The 19,160-nt window shown below is 50.2% G+C and overlaps 1 pseudogene; it reads right to left on the reverse strand.

The window, feature by feature from the left end:
• Nucleotides 1–131: 131 nt before the first annotated feature.
• On the reverse strand, nucleotides 132–15,550 carry LOC115837034 (annotated as a pseudogene).
• Between the last annotated feature and the right edge of the window lie 3,610 nt (nucleotides 15,551–19,160).

Here is a 19,160-nt window from a genome sequence, read left to right on the forward strand (position 1 = left end):
TGGAAGAGACAGGGCCGCAGAAACTAGAAACAGTTCAGATAAGACTGCACTGGGGCGGAAACTAGAGATGGAGGACTTTCCCGCGCAAGGGGAACAGGCTGGACTGAAGGGGACACGGGAAGAACAAAGACTTAGACTCGGTGAGAAGGCGTAGAGACCTGAGCGTGGAAACTCGAGAGGGTCTGGATAGGCCTAAGAGAAGGGAGAGTAAGGAGGGGGCGGGGGAGAGTAAGGAGGGGGCGGGGCTGAGGCTCCAAGGTGGGCCTGGTTAGTCGGGGCTGGGCCCGGAGAATGAGTGTCCGGATGGATGAGTGGTACTGAGGAAGGTGAGTGGGGTCGACAAATAGAAACGTCTGGAGGCAGGGCTCACGCCTGTAATGCCAGCACTTTGCGAGGCTGAGGTGGGTGGATCATTTGAGGTCAGGAGTTCGAGACCAGCCTGGCCAAAATGGTGAAACCCCGCCTCTACTAAAAATACAAAAATTAGTCGGGCGTGGTGGTGGGTGCCTGTAGTCCCAGCTACTCGGGAGTTTTAGCAGGAGAATCGCTTGAACCTGGGAAGCAGAGGTTACAATGAGTAGAGATCGCACCACTCCACTCCAGCCTGGGCGACAGAGCGAGACTCTGTGTCAAAAAATAAATAAATAAATAAAAGAAAAAGAAAACGTCTTGAATGGGCGGTAGGAAAGAGTGACTAAGGGAGGAGCGGGGCTATGAGGGGCTTGAAAGCAACCAGGGTAGGCGAGGGCAGGGCAGGGCTAAGGGAGGGTAGAGGAACGGGAGAGGTGGCTCCAGGGGAACAATGAGACTACAAAGAGTACAAAGCTTACTGGGCTGGATGGAGGGGAGGGACCTGGAACGGGGAGTCTTGGGGATCAGAAGACCTGGAACAGGGCACTGCCTAAAGGTCACAGGGTCCTCAAAGGGCGAGGCGAGAACTTCTAACGAAGGCTACACCGCGGCGGACTGCAGATTGGAGGACCGAGGGTAGATGAGGACTGGTGAGGAGGGGGCACGCAAGGAGGCAGAGAGGACGGGAGAGGGGAGAGGCCAAAGCGCCAGGAAGCACCGTCTAGACTGAGGCAATAGGCAGGACCGATAAAAATGGGGTGGGCTAGGAGTCTGACAGGTGGGGTTCTGGGGAAGAATGGAGAGTGAGGGGCGGGGCCAGAAAAAGGGGACCGCCTCGGAGCGGGCCCTAGGCTCCGAGAGGCAGAGCGCAGGCTCAGGGGGCTGGGGCGGGGCCAGCGGCTGCGGCTGGGGCTGCGGAGGGAGGAGGCGGCGCCTGCGGAGCGAAGGGGGCGGGTCAGGGGGCTGCGGGCGCCCTGGGGCAGCACAGTTTCTGGCTCGCCGCTTCCCGCTGCAGGTGCGGCGGCTAGTTCGTGTCGCCTCCCTACCCCATCCCACGCCCGCTCCCGTTTCTGGGTTTCTTGGCGTCTCTTTTTCTCCCTTCTTGAGTATTTGTGCCGCCGTCTCTGTTCCCACCCCTCTGAGTCTCCGACCCCTCGTTTGTAAATCTGCTCTCCTGGGTTTCTGATTCTGTCCCCCTCCTTCTGAGTCTTTGCTCCTCTTCTCTCTAGGCCTCAGTCCCTCCTCCCCGGTGTCTCAGTCCCCGCCCCCCACCCCCAGCTCCCTGAGTCTCTTTCTCTTGGTTTCTGTACCATTTTATCAGGAGTGTGCCTCCGTCTGGGGCTCTGTACCCCACTCCCTGGGTCTTGTGTCCCTGTTCTCTACTCCCTCCCCGCAACCCGCTCTGTCCTGCCTCCTCTCTGGGTCTCTGCCCTTTCATCTGAGTCTGTCTCCTCCTTGCTCTCTGACAACCTCTTTTCCCCTCCCCCTTCTTCTCCCCCTTCTTCCCTTCTTCTCCCCATCTCTGGTGTATTTCCCCTCTTCCGTCTCTTTTCCTCCTCTGTCTCTGCTCTTTCTCTTGCTAGCTCTCTATTCTTCTCCCTCTCCCTCTAAGTTTCTGCCTCTTCACTTTCTCTATGTCCCTCCCTGGGTCTCTATTCCTGCTATGTTTCACCTTCTTCTGGGTCTCTCTCTTTCTAGGTCTCTGTCTCCACTTCCTGGGGGCCCTGTCCCCTCTCTCTGGGTCTCCGTTCCTTTCTCTCAGACCCCCCATTACCCTCTCTAACCCCCGTCCTGGCTGGGACTGCGTCACTGCAGAGAGAGGTGCAGAAGTGGGGCCTGTCCTACAGCCCAGGAAGGTCGTTGCCCTCACTCCCCAGACTCAGGGCTCTCCATTGCACCCAATCCATCATGTCCTTCAGCTTCTGATGGAATCCAAGAGGGCACAGAAAAGACATAGGTACTTCCTACGCCTTCCCCGAATTCTGGTGCACCCCCAGGCAGAAGCAGTGAATCCTGAGGTGAGAGACTGGTCTGGGGCTGGATGAGGCTCCTGGGCAATTGGGGGTGGGGTGGTGGAAGCAGGAGCAAGGGCTGGGTAGGCACTATGGGCTAGGTAAGGACCTCGGTCAGCCATCCTCCTCCACACTCCCGCCTCACCCTGCTTTTCCTTCTGCTTTTGACAGCAGCCAGGCACGGTATCAAGTGGCTAAATCAGCGTTTTTTTGCAGAGGTCAGAAGTGTGGGAGGAGGTGGGGGCTGTGGGGAAAAGGGGCTGGAATAAGGAGGAATGTGTGATGCGACTCAGGATTAGACTCAGGATTAGAGGCCATGGGAGGGGAAGAGGCAGCGGGCCGGGAGTAGCAGGCTGGTCCACACTCCATCAGGGCCCTGGGAAACTTGAATGCCAGCACTCCCTCATGGCCCTCCACAGACCCTACCAGGGTCTATGGGAGGATTTGTGAGCCTGGAGTCTCCAACCACCCATTATAGAGGTGGGGGCTTCTGGAAGCCTCATGAGGGCTCCAAATACTGGACACTCAGCTATGTTCACAGACCAGGAGGGAGTAGACTCGATCTTGACTAGGGACACCAGGAGGGGAGAGGCCAACGTCTGTCTACGTTTTCAGTTCCTTTCCCCACCCCTGCTCCTCCCAATCCATCCGTTCCCGGGCCCTCAAGGCACAAAATTCCTGAAAGCTCCAACTCCCATCTACGTCATCCTCGGCGTCCCCTGACAACCCTCCCTCCCCCATTACCCCAGGCCTGGAATTGGGGAAGGGTCTTCCCCTCCTGACTTCTAGGACCCCTTCCTTGTTCCTCTGTCCCCATTCCCACCCGGTTCCATTCGGAGCCTTGGTCTCTGGACACCAAAGCTGAAAATGTGAGGACTCTCTGCCTACGATCCTTCGTCCCCTAAACGCTCCAAGTACCTTGGCCCCCAAAAGCCCAGAGTCGAGGGAATCTCTCCGCTATAATCTTTGGGTCCCTGGATGCCAAGTCCCCCGTCTCCAAAACTAGGATTCGGGCTGTCTTACCGCCCCCGGACCCTGAGCCTTCGCCCCCTCCCCCGTACTCACCCCAAGTCGAGGCGAGGCGGGGATGGGGGAATCCAGGGCTCGAGATGGGGGGAGGGGTGACCCAGCCCCGGCAGCTCTGGGCAGCAAGAGGCTGCGGAGGGGGGAGTGACATCACCGCCGGAGGAGGGGCAGCACCGCTCCCCCAACCCAGGGGCTTCAAGCTCCGCCTTTATGGCGGACCCCGGGGTCCTGGAATCCCAAGGGAGAGAGGAGAAACAGGAGATGAGGTCCGAGGGAAGGGTATTCCCGCCCCTTAGAACAGGAACTGGTAAACCCTTACCAATTACAGCGACCCCCCACTGCCACCTGTCGCTGCCGTCGCGACCTGTCGCCTCCCACGCATGTTGTGGCTGCGACCGCCCCCGTCAGGGCGTGACCACGGCGTGGACTACAACGACCGTGATGCTCCACGGAGCCGGGAGCCTTTGACGAAAGGCAGCGTAGGCGAGGGGCTTCATGGGACTCGTAGTACAAGACCCCTCACAAGGGTACGCCCTGGAGAAGAGGGGTGATACCCTTCGCCTCCCTCTCTTCCTCAACTCCGTGGGTCCATGCACAAAGTTTTCTCTTCAAAAAGTACGCTCTGAAAAGAAGCAACCTAGGCAGGTTCGTTCAATGAAAACACTGGATTTTTACTGAGTAGCGTTAGCTCCGCTACCCGTTGCGCATGCGCATCACCTGGGCGTCACCGTGGTACTGCGCCTGCGCCGTCTCGCGCCTTCCCAGGTCCGCTCCGCGAGGGCGAGCGCGCGCCAGGCCCACTCGTGCGCCGCTCTTCATGTCACCGCGGTCGAAGACAGCCCACATACGCCCCAAAAAAACGTCGCCGAGGATCCACACAGGTACTGGAGGCGAAGCGATGTCCAAGGCCCGGAAGCCGGACAAGCAGAGGCGGACGTCCACCCTGAGCAAACTGCAAGGCGGCAAGGCAGCAACTGGGTGTCCAGGCCGCAGGAACCACCATTTCCCTGGGAGTCCGTGCTCTCTCCGCCCCCAACTCCGGGGACAAGAAATGTTTCTATGGCCCCTTCCAGCCCTAGTGATTTCTAAGTCCCAGCTCCACCCTCTCAACTCCAGTCATATTACGTCACTGTGGCGTCATTATGACGGACACCTACCTGGATGACGTAATCCTGGGCCGTGAGATTAAACCAGACCCCCCCAATGAGGAGTGAGACTGCGGGGAGCTTTGGGATTTCTGAGCACCGGATGAGGTACTGGGGGAGGAGAGGAACAAGTGAAGATGGGAGATTCCTGCTCTGCTCAAATCCCGTCCGTGGCTCCCCAGTGCCATGGAGTAATGTTCATACTTCAGCACCATGTGTGGACAGCCCTGTTGCCTAGGCTCCTGTCACCTAGTCCCAAGCAAAACCGCATTATCATCTCCCCCAACCCCCCACCACTCCCACCCCTACTTCACCATCCACTGAGCCACTTAGCATAGAAACTTGGGAAGTATCTTTGCTTCCTCCCACCACTCTCCAGCATGTCACTTAAGAAGCCCAGTCCCCTCTGTCCTGGATACGCTCTAGCTACCTGCCTCCCATCCTCAGGCCCCAGTGTTCACCATCGAATTGCCATCATCTTCCCCAGGACACACCCACCAGAGACTGGGACCTCACCTCCCCAGCCAGCAAGGAGATTCCCCCAATGGCTGCATGCAGGGCCCGGATCTCCTCAGTAGGTCCTATGATGACAGGTGTGCCTGTATCCAGGATGGCAGCACAGCCTCGGGCACAGAGAGTCAGCCCTGAGCCCACCTTCACACTGAGAGGGAAGGAGGCAGTCATTAGAGGCAGGGTCCTAGGAGTCCAGGCCCCCAGCCTCCAGCTCCAGACCCAGGAAGACCAAGTCCCTCACCGCTCCATGTGGATCTGCCAGTAGGCAGGGACTGGTGACTGGCACGAAGGTGAGGGGTGGATGTAGTGTGCCGGGTCTGAGCCCCCCAGGACCAGCTCTCCTCCATCAGCCACTTCAGGGTCCCTGCAGGGGCAGAGTGTCAAGGTCAGTGTCACCGGCCCTCCCCCGCCAGCCCTAGGAATGGCCAGGGATGGGACTTCCTGCCAATTGGGTCATTTTTGGGGTTCTAGCTGGGGCAGTGGGAATGCAGGCAGGGCCTAGATGTTGGGACTGGAAACAAGAAATGAAAGGAAATGGTGCTTTTCTTGATGGAATTAGGACTTTAGGATGATGGATACTTCCTGAAGTGGAGAGGAGACTTCATTTGGCTGTGGAAGGTAGAGCTTTTGGGGGGAAATTCCTGAGCTGAATATCATAGTAACCAAGCAGAACCAGTGGAGTCTCAGAATTGGCTCGAAGGTGTACAGGGAGTGGGGTGGCTTCCTGGGAAGGTGCAGAGACTTTCTGAATTGCCTGTTGTGATATCTAGAAAGGTGTTAGACTTCCTGAGCTGGCTGAGAGTGATGGGAACAGGGATGGAAAACTTCCTGAAGATGTAAATGAGTGGGATCTACGAGAGCTGGTGGAACTTCTTGAGTGGGTTAGATGTCAGGGTAACTGAGTGGGCATTGGACTGTGTATGATGGGCCCTGGGAGGGAAAGTGAAGACTTCTCGAGTGGTGGGTGGGACTTCTGAGCATAACATTGACCTTCCTACCAGGTGGGTGGGGCTTCGTGAATTCAATCAGGCATTTCCTGACTTCTGGTCAGTGTTCTCAAATGGGATTTGAGCTTTATGGTGAAGAGAAGGTTCCTGAGTATTTGGTTGGGTGGAGCATGAATTTCCTAGTTCGATTTTGAAACTGAGCATATTGAACGGATGGTGAGTTTCTTTAGTATATCTTAAGTTGTCACTTAAGCTCTGGGGCTTATGAATAGGGTTGAGGTGTTTCTTCTGTTAGGTAGGTGGCTACTCCTGAATGAAGGGTGGGATTGAATTTTTTTTTTTTTGAGACAGTCTTTCTCTGTCACCCAGACTGGAGAGCAGCGGTGCGATCTCGGCTCACTGCAACCTCCACCTCCCGGATTCAAGCAATTCTCCTGCCTCAGCCTCTCAAGTAGCTGGATTACAGGCATGTGCCACCACACCCAGCTGATTTTTATAGTTTTAGTAGAGACGGAGTTTCACCATGTTAGCCAGGCTGGTCTGGAACTCTTGACTTCAGGTGATCGATCAATCTGCCTCAGCCTCCCAAATTGCTGGGATTATGGGCATGAGCCACCATGCCTGAACTGGGACTTTCTTTATGGAGTAAGAGACTTCCTGAAGGAGGGCCTCACTTCCTTCTTGGGAATAGGACTCATAGATAGGTGCACCCTTCCCATTACCTGTTGAGGTAAAAGGAGAAGATAGGCTTATCCAGTAGCCCCTGCTCCACCAGTACATCCAGCGGGGGCCGAACTCCTTCCACAGCCAGAATGGGAAAACCGAGGCCCAATATCCCATCGGGGCGGGAAACAGTGAAGACCAGGCTGGATTCCCACAGAGCTTCCCCGAAAATCACAGATGCACCCTTGATTCCACCAATCTAGGGGTAGATTGAGATGTGACCAGTTACTTTTGGGAGGACAATAACCACATGTCCTGAGGTCTCCCAAACCAAAGTATGAATCCCAGGTCTGGGGACATCTGGACCCAAGCCCCCAACTGCTTAGCAAACTTTGCCTCTGGACTTGAGAGAATTCCTATCCCTTAACCCAGGAACCCCCCCCTCCTTGAGAAGCCCCATCCATCGGCTCCAGAAGCCCCTGCACCTCAAACCCCTCCCTAAGCCAGATGATCTTAGACAACGGGGTTCTCCCAGGCTCGAGGCTTCCTGGAGTCAAAGGCCACTCACAGTCAGCTTGTCCTCACTCAGGATTCCATCTACCCGCCCAGTTCCATATTGAATAGCAAACTTGGTCCCATTGGGCTTGAAGGAGCTGGAGGCATTGGGATTGAAGCGGTGGTGGAACCCTAGGTCAGAAGTCAGAGAGGTGTCACTGTGGGAGGGGAGCTTTCCGAATGCCTTCTGCCCCTTTAACCTTCTGACCTTTGAGGGTGTCAGAAAAGAACAGTTCCTCAAAAACCTTTGGGAAGCTGAAGCTCAGCCCCGCCTTCTCCCTTCACCCCCATTCAGCCTTATTCTTCCGCATAGAAGCTCACAGCAGGGCACACTGAAGAAGTGGCATCTCCTGGATGGGACCCAGAGATTGGAGGAGCCAGTGTCAAAGGTAACAGTGAAGTTTTGTGGTGGCGTTCCCAGCCCAATTTCCCCAAAATACTGGGCCTGAGGAGGCAAAGAGGAGACAGTCAATGAAGAGTTTGGCTCGAGGGCACAGGAGTGGGGGCTGTGTAGGGCTGTTGACTTCACGTCCAGGAATTTGGAGGAGAGGGTACCGAGGCAGCTTGTCCCGGGGATGGGGCCCCCAACTTGGGGAGCTCTGCTGGTTTTCCCCATCCCCTCAGTAGGTTCAGGGCCCTGCTCCAGGGTGGACTCGACGAAGAGGATCCTGGAGGGTAAGAAGATGATTAAGAATTGGAGGCCGCCCTTCCTGGAGACCCTCTAAAATAGGACTTACTCAAATGGAATATGATACAAATTCAACATTTCCAAGGCGCTACAATAGGAGTCATTACCAGAAACCCTACAATACAACCTCCGGGGAAACCCTAGCACAGAAACCATGATGACAAATATCCCCAAAGACTTCACAGGAACAAACCATCCCCAAACAGACCTTACCCAATGGTATCCAAGTCCTTAAAAATAAGCCCATTCCCAGGGAATTGGACATTCTCAAAGGTTTCCCAAGACCCTAACATGAAATCTAACCTTTGCAGAAGCCCTCGCATGGTGGTCCCTGCATGCTGCAGTTCATGATGTTGGAGACTATTTCCCCACCCTTGCGGAAAAAATGTAAAACATCAAAATCTTAATTTCACTCTTTTTTTATTTCCTGCAACCTCTGCCTCCTGGGTTTCCAGTGGATTCTCCTGCCTCAGCCTCCCGAGTAGCTGGGACTACAGGCAGTACACCATCATGCCCAGCTAATTTTTGTATTTTAGTTGGAGACAGGGTTATCCACCATGTTGGGCGAGGTTGTCTCCAACTCCTGACCTCAGGTGATCCACCTGCCTCGGCTCCCAAAGTGCCGGGATTACAGGTGTGAGTCACTGCGCCTGGCCTTAATTTCACTCTTTACACTAAAATAACATCTGAGATATCAAAACACTTTAATGGGAAAAGTAAAATTATAAGAAGCACTTTGGGAGACTGAGGGCAAGCAGATTGCTTGAGCCCAGGAGTTTGGAGCAGCCTGGACAAACATGGTAAAACCCCATCTCTACAAAAAATACAAAAATTAGGTGGGTGCAGTGGCACGAGCCTTTAGTCACAGATACTTTGGGAGGCTGAGGTGGGAGGATCATTTGAGGCCTGGAAGGTGGAGGTTGCCAGTGAGCTGAGATCATGCCACTGCACTCCAGCCTGAGCAAAAACTCTGTCTAAAAGATTGAAAAAACAAAAAAACAGAAGCAAGTAAATAAGTAAAATGTTTGATTCTGGAAAGAGGACAGTTTTCTTTTCTTTTCTTTTTTTTTTTTTTTTTTTTTTTTTTTTTTTTGAGATGAGTCTCACTCTGTCCACCCAGGCTGGGAGTTCAGTGGTTCAATCTCGGCTGGACTGCAACCTCCGCTTCCCGGGTTCAAGTGATTCTCCTGCCTCAGCCTCCCAGTAGCTGGGTTACAGGCATCGCCATCCTGCCCAGCTAATTTTTTTATTTTTAGTAGAGACGGTGTTTCACCATGTTGGCCAGGCTGGTCTTGAACTCCTGACCTCAGGTGATCCACCCCACCTTCGGTCTCCCCAAAGTGCTGGGATTACAGGTGTGAGCCACCGTGCCCGGCTGAGACAGAGTCTTGCTCTGTCCACCGAGGATGTGAGCGCCAGTGGCGTGATCTCGGTCCCTCCTGCCACCTTTTGCCCCCCAGGTTCAAGGATTCGCCTGCCTCAGCCTCCCTAGTAGCTGAGATTACAGGCACGCGCCACATCTAATTTGTAGGACAAGAGTTTCACCATGTTGGCCCAGGATGGTCTCAATCTCTTTACCTCGTGATCTGCCTGCCTCGGCCTGAGCCACAACAGCATGGAGCCACCGTGCGTGGCCTGAGGGACAGCTTGTTCTAAGCATGAAGGCAGGATCAAAAATCATGGGGGAAATATTAATAAGTTGTGACTCAAAATTGACACCTGTTAGCCAGGCACCATGGCTCACGCCTATAATCCCAGCACTGTGGGAGGCAAAAGCAGGCAGATTACTTGAGCTCAGGAGTTCAAGACCAGCCTGGGCAACATGGTGAAACCCTGTCTCTACTAAAAATACAAAAATTAGCCAGGTGTGGTGGCACACACCTATAATCCCAGCTTCTTAGGAGGCTGAAGTGGGAGGATTGGTTGAGCCTAGGATTTCAAGGCTACAGCTACAGTGAGCTATGATCTTGCAACTGCACTCTCCAGCCTGGGCAAGAAAGCAAAACCCTGTATCTAAAATAAATAAATAAATAAATAAAATAAATAAATTTTAAACCCTTGTACTTCCCCTCTACATACACACACAAAGCTGTAAATAAAGGCGAGGACAAAAAATCTGGGGGAAATAATTATAAGTTGTATATTAAGAGTTAATATTCCTAATATGCAAAGAGCTTCTACAAATAAATAACAAGATAACCCAGTCTTGGGAGACAGTTTTTCTTGAGTCTCTCATATGTCTGCAGAGCACTGACTGCCTTTGTCCAGACTTGTCTTTTGAAGGATTTTGTTTAGTGAACAGCCTTGGAAGAGATGGCATCTCCTCCTGGAGCAAAGGGAAGGCAGGCTTATGATGCCTTTTAAAAGATGTAAGCTCCCTATGCTCAAGTTTCTATTAATATCATGCACCACAGTGCATGTGCAGGTATCATCTGGCCTTCTTCATTTCATCCTGTGGAAACGGGCTCAGAAAAATAGGCCAGCTGTGGTGGCTCATGCCTGTAATCCCAGCACCATGAGAGGCCGAGGTGGGAGGATTGCTTGAGGCCAGGAGTTTGAGACCAGCCTGGCCAACATAGTGAGACCCTGTCTCTACAAAAAATGAGAAAGCCAGGTCTGGTGGCACATGCCTGTAGTCGTAGCTACTTGGGAGGCCCACGAATTCAAGGTTACAGTGAGCTATAGTCATGCCACTGCACTCCAGCCTGAGCAACAGAACAAGACCCTGTCTCAAAAAAGAAAAAAAAAAAAGAAAAAACTGGCACACATACTAATACTCTTGCTACTACTATTGCTGGGAGTAATAAACTGCCCTTTGTCTCTGACTTGGGAGTCTTGGGTCTTCTATGAGCAGCCATGAAACTATGACAAACTAACTTCGTAGCTCTTGACACTCATTAGGAAAATGGACAAAGGACATAATTTGCAAAAGAAGTACAAATAAATTCTAAATACATGGAAAGATGTCATCAACAGTCATCAAAAAAATAAAAATGACAACAGTGAGAAACCTTGTTTCACCATACAGATTGGCAAAGAACTGAGAATACTTACTGTTGATTAGGTTTGGCAAATGTGTATCAAATGCTCGAAAATTGTACCCACCATTTAACCCAACCCAGAATTTAATCTATAGGAGATCACCGGATGAGTGCACAGAGGTGTGTTTATGAAGCTGTGCCTAATTTTGGAAACTGGAGACAGTCCAATGATGAACTGCCTTTGCAAAAACTACAAGTGAGAAAATTAGGACAGTGAAAGAGATCTGATCTAAACAACCGCCATCTTGCCTTTAACTTCCAAACTGCCCTTGGTCATTGCTGGGCTTGGGCCAAGCTAACTTTGGGAGACAGTTTATAGTTTAAATAGTAATAGTCCATCCCCAAAACTAAACCACCTTGGTAAAGCTAATGAAGTACCACCAGGATAGGAGGATGAGAGGAGCATGAATTCTGCTAAGGTGCAGACATAAATGATTACCAGTCATTATTCCAGAGGTCAAAATATTTGCAACTTCCCCAATTACTCCTGCAGATTACATCACTATTGTAGAACCTAAGATTGGCCTTTTGAGACTAAGGGTTTTTGCATTTCTGGTGATGCCACCCAGACCTGCCAACCAGTCCTGTGACTCCACCCAGAAGCAGACTGGCCCTATGAATGATTACATCCCTGACCAATCAGCAGCACCCATTCCCAGGCCTGACAAACTATCCTTGAAAAACCCTGGCCTCCAAATGTTAGGGGAGGCTAATTTGTTGTTTTCGTTTTGTTTTTTATGAGATGGAGTCTCACTCTGTCACCCAGGCTGGAGTACATTGGCGTGATCTCAGCTCACTGCAACCTCCACCCCCTAGGTTCAAGTGATTCTCCTCCCTCAGCCTCCTAAGTAACTGGGATTATAGGCACCCACCACCATACCCGGCTAGTTTTTGTATTTGTAGTAGAGACGGGGTTTCATCATGTTGGCCAGGCTGGTCTTGAACTCCTAACCTCAGGTGATCCACCCACCTTGGCCTCCCAAAGTGCTGGGATTACAGGCGTGAGCTGCCATGCCCACCTCTGATTTGAGTAATAATAAAACTCTGGTCTCCTGCTCAGCCAATGGCTTGGCATAAATTAAACTCTTTCTCTATTGCCACTTTCTTATCTTGATAAATTGGCTGTATCTGGGCAGCAGGCAAAAAGAACCAGCTGGGCGGTTACAGTGGCCAACAATGGGTACAGCTTAGTTCTGCTTTGGAACATATATAGAATGGAACCCCATTCGACCTCTAAGAAGGAGGAAGTGGCTGTCTATACCAGTCATTCTCAAACTTTAGCATGACCCAAAATCACCTACAGCAGTGGTGTTGGGCAAATCTTTGTGTAGAGGCTTTGCAGGCCAGACAGTCTCTGTGGTAACTATTCAAATCTGTCAAGATAGCATGAAAGCAACTGCAGACAACAGACGCTACGGAAATGAATGCGCATGCTGACTCCAGTTTTGTTAGAGACAGGGTCTCACTCTGTTGCCCTGGCTGGAGAGCAGTGACACGACTGTGGCTCACTGCAGTCTCAAACTCCTAGGCTCAAAGGTCATCTTGCCTCAGCCTGCCAAGTAGTTGGGATCACAGGCATATGCCACCACATCCCAGCTAATTTTTTTTCATTTTTTATAGAGATAACTTCTTGCTAAGTTGCCCAGGCTGGTCTCAAATTCTTGGCCCCAAGCAATTCCGCCTCAGCCCCCCAAAGTGTTGGGGTTACAGGCATGCGCCACTACATCTGGCCTAGATTCCCTTTAGCTTATTTGTAAAAGGGAAATAGCAGGCAGGATTTGACCCTCAGGCTCAGTGTTTGCCAAGCCCAGACTCAGAGGGCTAGTTGAAATTCAGATCTCTTAATTTTTAAGTAGATCTGGGATGGGGCTTGAGAATTTGCATTTCTAACAAGGTCCTGGGCCATGCTAATGCTGTGGGTCTTGAGACAACATTCTGAGACTCACTGTTCTTTGCATTGACTTGGAAAATGTCCGTGATATATTAGGTTTGCAAAGCAGATTAACGGGGAATGACGAATTCATTGAACCTTGCACCAGCAACATCTATACTCTCAGAGTCCTGGGAGAATTTCAGATTGTAAATCCTTACTTATTCAAAGATCTTACTGAGGTGGGAGGATTACTTGAGGCCAGGAGTTCATGACCAGTCTAGGAAACATAGTGAGACCCCCCATCTCTACAAAAAAAAAAAAAAAAAAAAAAACTTAAAACAAAGCTGGTTAACAAACATAATGTACAGTAATTTTTAAAATAAATTTTATATTTAATGATTTTTTTGTAGAAAGAGATGGGGTCTCACTATGTTGGCCAGGTTGGTCTTGAACTCTTGGCCTCAAGCCATCCTCCAGCCCTCTGCCTTCCATAGTGCTAGGATTACAGGTGTGAGCCATCATGCCTGGCCTCACGCAGTAATTTTTTTTTTTTTGAGATGGAGTCTCGCGCTGTCACCCAGGCTGGAGTGCAGTGGCATGATCTCGGCTCACTGCAAGCTCCGCCTCCCAGGTTCACGCCATTCTCCCGCCTCCGCCTCCTGAGTACCTGGGACTACAGGCGCTCGCCACCACACCAGGCTAATTTTTTGTATTTTTAGTAGAGTCAGGGTTTCACCATGTTAGCCAGGATGGTCTTGATCTCCTGACCTCGTGATCCACCCACCTCGGCCTCCCAAAGTGCTGGGATTACAGGTGTGAGCCACCACGCCTGGCCTGCAGTAATATTTTTGTACCCAATTTTAGTCACTCCTTGGAGCATGACACCCTGACTCACACCTTTGCCCTCACCCCTCGTGACTCGGTCTTTGAAAGGCACAGGAACGAGAAGTGGGGAAAACACTTTCTAGAAAATACGCCCCTCCCCCTACCAAGAGCTCCAAGGGGTAAGGAGAAGAGAAGAGAAGAGGGGAAGGGAGAAATTGGGGAAGCATCAGAGGTAAGGTAGGGGGAGAACTTCTTGGGTGGGATCCCCAAAACTGGACTTCTTTTTTTTTTTTTTTTTTTTTGAGACAGGACCTCCCTGTGTTGCCCAGGCTAGAGTACAGTAGCTCATTCATAGCTCACTGCAGCCTCAAAACCCTGGGTTCAGATGGTCCTCCCTCCTCAGCCTCCAAGTAGCTAAGACTACAGGCACCTGTCACCATGCCTGGCTGATTTTTTTTTTTTTCTGTAGAGACTGGGAGCTCACTATGTTGCCCAGGCTGGTCTGAACTCCTAGCCTCAAGCAATTCTACCTTGGCCTCCCAAAGTGCTGAGATGACAGTGGTGAGCCCATTGTGCTCAGACAAAAAAATAGACTTCTTGAGGCCTAAACAATTTAGAGGGTGTGAATGTGGTGGAGTCTTAGTTTAAATGTCACATGCCTTGGTCTCCAAGATGGCAGAAATGTGTCACATGTCTGGAGACCCCCATAACTGGTCATTAGAGCTCAGAGTGGGATCTGCCAGAGGCCTCCCAAAAAACATATCCAGAGAAGAAGTGGAGGGTTCCTCACTCAAGAGTCTCAGTGAAGGCCAAGTGCGGTGGCCCACGCCTGTAATCCCAGCACTTTAGGAGGCTGAGGCAGGCAGATCACGAGTTCAGGAGTTCAAGACCAGCCTGGCCAACATGGTGAAACCCCATCTCTGCTAAAAATACAAAAATTAGCTGGGCATGGTGGTGCGTGCCTGTAATCCCTGCTACTTGGGAGGCTGAGGCAGGAGAATCACTTGAACCCAGGAGACGGAGGTTGCAGTGAGCTGAGACCATGCCACTGCACTCCAGCCTGGCAACAGAGTGAAACTCAGTCTCCAAAAAAAAAAAAAAGTCTCAGTGTTGGATCTGGGACTTTAAAGGGCTCTGGGCTGGACGTGGTAGTTCACGTCTGTAATTCCAGCACTTGGGAAGCTGAGGTGAGAGGATTGCTTTGGGAGGCCGAGGCGGGTGGATCACGCCTGGGAAACATAAATTATTTTAAACATAGGGATACCCTCTTCTTTACGAAAAATTTCAAAATTAGCTGGGCATGGTGTTTTAAAAAGGGAGCTCTAAGCCAGGCGTGGTGGCTCATGCCTGTAATCCCAGCACTTTGGGAGGCCAAGGCAGGCAGATCACCTAAGGTCGGGAGTTCAAGACTAGCCTGATCAACATGGAGAAACCCCATCTCTACTAAAAATACAAAATTAGCCAGGGTGGTGGCACATGCCTGTAATCCCAGCTACTCGGGACGCTGAGGCAGGAGAATCGCTTGAACCCAGGAGGTGGAGGTTGTAGTGAGCCAAGATCGTGCCATTGCACTCCAGCCTGGGCAACAAGAGTGAAACTCTGTCTCAAAATAAATAAATAAATAAAAGGGAGCTCTGATCTTAGGAGATGTCAGAGTAGAGCCCTTGGGGTGAGAACCTACTTTAGAGATCTGGAAAGCCAAGAAGGAAGAGTCAAGGATCCTGGGTGCCATGTTTGGGAATCACTGAACCAGGAGCCCCAGACTTAAAGGGCAAAAAGCAGAGAATCCCTCCCAGGTATGGGGGTGGCAAATGGGGTCACCATACCGGATCAGTGTGGCCCCAGCAGGCTCCACGTTCAGCAGGGCAGCAGCAGCAGCAGCAGGAGTAGCAGCAGCGGTGGTGGAGACATCGCTGGGGACTAGGGTGTGAACCCAGGCTTCCTAGTTTTCTTTCCCCTGTGACTCCACCCTGTTTATGCCCCACCTCCCGGTTTAGGAGGTGACCAGAACACAAAGTCTCTCAGCAGGTGACACAGGGGGACAAGGATGTTTTTGAAGATTTGTGCAGAGTATTTGTGTAGTGTCAACAAAAGTTGTATCCTGTGTCCTTGGTGCTCCTCATTCCCCACTTGGGGTGGTGGTGGTGGGGTCTCCTCTGGTGAGACTGCCTCCCACCCCCATCCTTTAGCCTCTGTCACTTTTACTTCTCACTTTCACATCACTTTTCTGAGACTCATTAACCACAAGTGTTTCCTTGGCCAAGTGGGAGGGACCAGCAGGTGTCTGTGAAGGGTCTGGGGAAGGGAGAGAGGAACTGATTACAAGCCTGCCCTCCCATATGAAGTGGGACTGCCTGTGTCTCAGGACCCAGACTCTTATTATTTGTAGGTGAAGTATGTTTCTTGTAAGCAACAAAACATTGGGTCGTCTTTTGCATCCATTCATCCATTCTATATCTTTTTATTAGAGAGTTTAGTCCATTTACATTCAATATTTATTCTTGATAAGGACATCCTCCTGCCATTTTGTTACTTGTTTTCTGGTTGTTTTGTGGTATTCTCTTCTTTCTGTCCTTCTTTCATTTTTTTTATTTATTCATTTATTTATTTTTGAGACAGAATCTCATTCTGTTGCCCAGGCTGGAGTGCCCTGGTGCAGTCTCAGCTCACTGCAACCTCTGCCTCCTGGATTCAAGTGATTCTCGTGCCTCAGCCTCCCGAGTGGCTGGGACTACAGGCACGTGCCACCACACCTGGCTAATTTATGTATTTTTAATAGAGATTTGGTTTAATCATGTTGGCCATACTGATCTCAAACTCCTGACTTCAGGTGATCCACCTGCCTCAGCCCCCCAGAGTGCTGGGATTACACACGTGAGCCACCACACCTGCCCTGTTTTCCTTTTAGAGAAGATAATTTTCCTTGGTCATATGATTTAATTTTTTGCTTTTTTTCTGTATCTGTTATGTGTTTTTGATTTGAGGTTACCATGAGGCTTGCAAATACTGTCTTTTTTTTTTTTTGAGATGGAGTCTTGCTCTGTTACCCAGGCTGGAGTGCAGTGGCTCGATCTCGGCTCACTGCAAGCTCCGCCTCCCGGGTTGATGCCATTCTCCTGCCTCAGCCTCCAGGGTAGCTGGGACTACAGGCGCCCGCCACCACACCTGGCTTTTTTTTTTTTTTTTGTATTTTTAGTAGAGACGAGGTTTCACCATGTTAGCCAGGATGGCCTCGATCTGACCTCGTGATCCACCTGCCTCGGCCTCCCAAAGTGCTGGGGAGGCTCACAGGCGTGAGCCACTGTGCCCTGCCGTAAATACTATCTTATAACCCATTATTTTAAGCTGACAGCATAAACTTAACACTGTTTGCATAAACAAACCAACAAACCAACAAACAATAAGCAAATTAGTAAAAACTCTACACCTTCACTTTGTTCCCAACTTTTAAACTTTTTGTTGGTTGTATTTATCTCTTATTGTACTGTCTATGTCTTGAAGAGTTGTTGTAGTTATTATTTTTGATTGGTTCATCCTTTAGTTTTTCTACTTAAGAGTAGTTCACACACCATAGTTATACTGTTACAGCACACCATGTTTTTCTGTGTACTTACTATAAGCAGTGAGTTTTGTACCTTCAGATGATTTTTTTTTCTTGAGACGGAGTCTCGCTCTGTCACCCAGGCTGGAGTGCAGTGGCGCGATCTCGGCTCACTGCAAGCTCCGCCTCCCGGGTTCACACCATTCTCCTGCCTCAGCCTCCAGAGTAGCTGGGACTACAGGCACCTGCCACCACGTCCGGCTAATTTTTTTGTATTTTTAGTAGAGACAGGGTTTCACCGTGTTAGCCAGGATGGTCTCGATCTCCTGACCTCGTGATCCACACGTCGTCTCCGCCTCCCAAAGTGCTGGGATTACAGGCGTAAGCCACCGCATCTGGCCCAGATGATTTTTTTATCACTCATTAACATGCTTTTCTTTCTGACTGAAGTACTCCCTTTAGCATTTCTTGGAGGACAGATCCAGTGTTGATGAAATTCCTCAGCTTTGTTTGTTCTGGGAGAGTCTTTATTTCTCCTTCATGCTTGAAGGATATTTTCACTGGATATGCTATTCTAGTGCAGCAGGACGAGCCATGGACAAAACCCCACAGACACCGAGATAGTGAAGGAAGTAGCTTTTAATCAGCTGGTAGCATCAGCAGACTAGCGTCTTAAAATCCGAGCTTGTTGAGTGCACGATTTCTGTCCCTTTTAAGGGTTCACAGCAGTAAAGATTTTACACGAAAGGACCGTGATTGATGGAGCAATCTAGGGGGTATGTGACAGGAGCTGCATGCACCAGTAATCAGAGTGAAGCAGAACAGAACGAGAAGTTTCACAGTGTCTTTCCATACAATGTCGGGAATCTATGGATAATCAGTTGCTAGGTCATGGGTTGAATTTTAACTATCAGGCTAAGGTCAGGTCTGGTTTTGGGTCTGGTGCCTGGTGCTGGGCGGCCTGCCTTTGGTTTCGCTTCCTTGTTTCTTCTTAAAACAGGTACTGAGTATGAAACAATATAGAACAATATTGGGGGGTCTCTTTCTCTCTTCTCTCATTTCCCCCTTTGAGACGCTCACTCATTTTATTAGTGGGAGTTCTCACTTTCATTTTTACTACTTATGTCTTCCTGTGCAATAGATTGATAGTGATTCAAATAATATACTTGTGCGGAAGGATTCTGGTGAACTAAGGTAGCGATGAAGCTTTATCATTTGAAGAAGTACAGGTAGCAAACAAGGGAGTAGTAAGCAGGTTCCTATTACTATTATTAACCCTTATTATAAGAGTTTTAAAACCCTCCTATTGCCGGGAACCAATTTCCAAACATGGCCTCAGGATCAAATCCGTGCCACACTTGCACGGGTACATGTGCCAGTTTTGTTATATCTGTAACTATGTCTTCAACTACTTGCCCTTGATCATCTATGTGGAGACAGCAATTAGTAAGGTTAAATTTTCCACAAACTCCTCCTTCAGCTGCTAGCAAGTAGTCGAGAGCTAGTCTATTTTTGTAGATAGCATTCCTCATCTGAGTCTCTTGCAGGCAAGAACAGTCAAGCTTGACCACTTTTATTAGTAATAATTTCTAAAACAGCTTGCAACCGTATGATTCAGCTGAGCATGTAGATGGGGGTCCGATATCCCATGAGCCATCTTGTGCCCAAGTGGCGGGCCCATCGTATTGTATAATTCTTTCAGGGGGCCATCATCATCTTTCCAGTCACCTATGGCTATGCTTCGTTTTTCACGGGAAGCATAGACAGGGAATCCTAGGAGTTCACCTGTTTTATGGCAGTAGGAAGAAAGATGGTTTAATAGTGCCAATTACACAGCTACCTGTATACTGACAGATAGCTTAGCATAAGCTCTGTGTCCACATATCCAGTATAACCAGTGGGGCAGTCCAGTCCCAGTGGAATTCTGGGTGGGCCTAAACAGTCTGCAATTTTGGAAATTTACGGAATGGATTTTTTTCT

Source organism: Nomascus leucogenys, chromosome 10 (assembly GCF_006542625.1).
Source record: "Nomascus leucogenys isolate Asia chromosome 10, Asia_NLE_v1, whole genome shotgun sequence".
NCBI lineage: Eukaryota > Metazoa > Chordata > Mammalia > Primates > Hylobatidae > Nomascus > Nomascus leucogenys.